This window comes from Gadus chalcogrammus, chromosome 13 (genome assembly GCF_026213295.1).
Source record: "Gadus chalcogrammus isolate NIFS_2021 chromosome 13, NIFS_Gcha_1.0, whole genome shotgun sequence".
Lineage (NCBI taxonomy): Eukaryota > Metazoa > Chordata > Actinopteri > Gadiformes > Gadidae > Gadus > Gadus chalcogrammus.
In genome coordinates, this window is record NC_079424.1 from 3,134,710 (window position 1) to 3,135,063 (window position 354).

Sequence of the window (354 nt, forward strand, 5' to 3'; positions counted from 1 at the left end):
GTTAGGACACCGTCACTGACACCGTTGCGTCAGCAGTTAACACCCAAAAAAAAACGAACTTAACGAACTCGGAGGGAAACGGCGTTGCCCAAACTGGTCCCGACGATCTTATGTAGCCTTGGCTGACGCCGCCGCCGCCGTGTGTGTGCGAAAGTGTGCATGAACAGGTGAACATAATATAATACAACATGTTTTAAAGCACTTTGAGTGGCCGCTGGTAAGAAAAGAGCTGTATAAACGCCATCCGATTACCGTTTACCGTTCCACGCAGCCCCGCTGCGTAGACGACCGCTCTATTCAGGACCGCCGTCGTCTACCCACGCTCCCCGTCTCCCCCAGCCTCCCTCAGCGTTC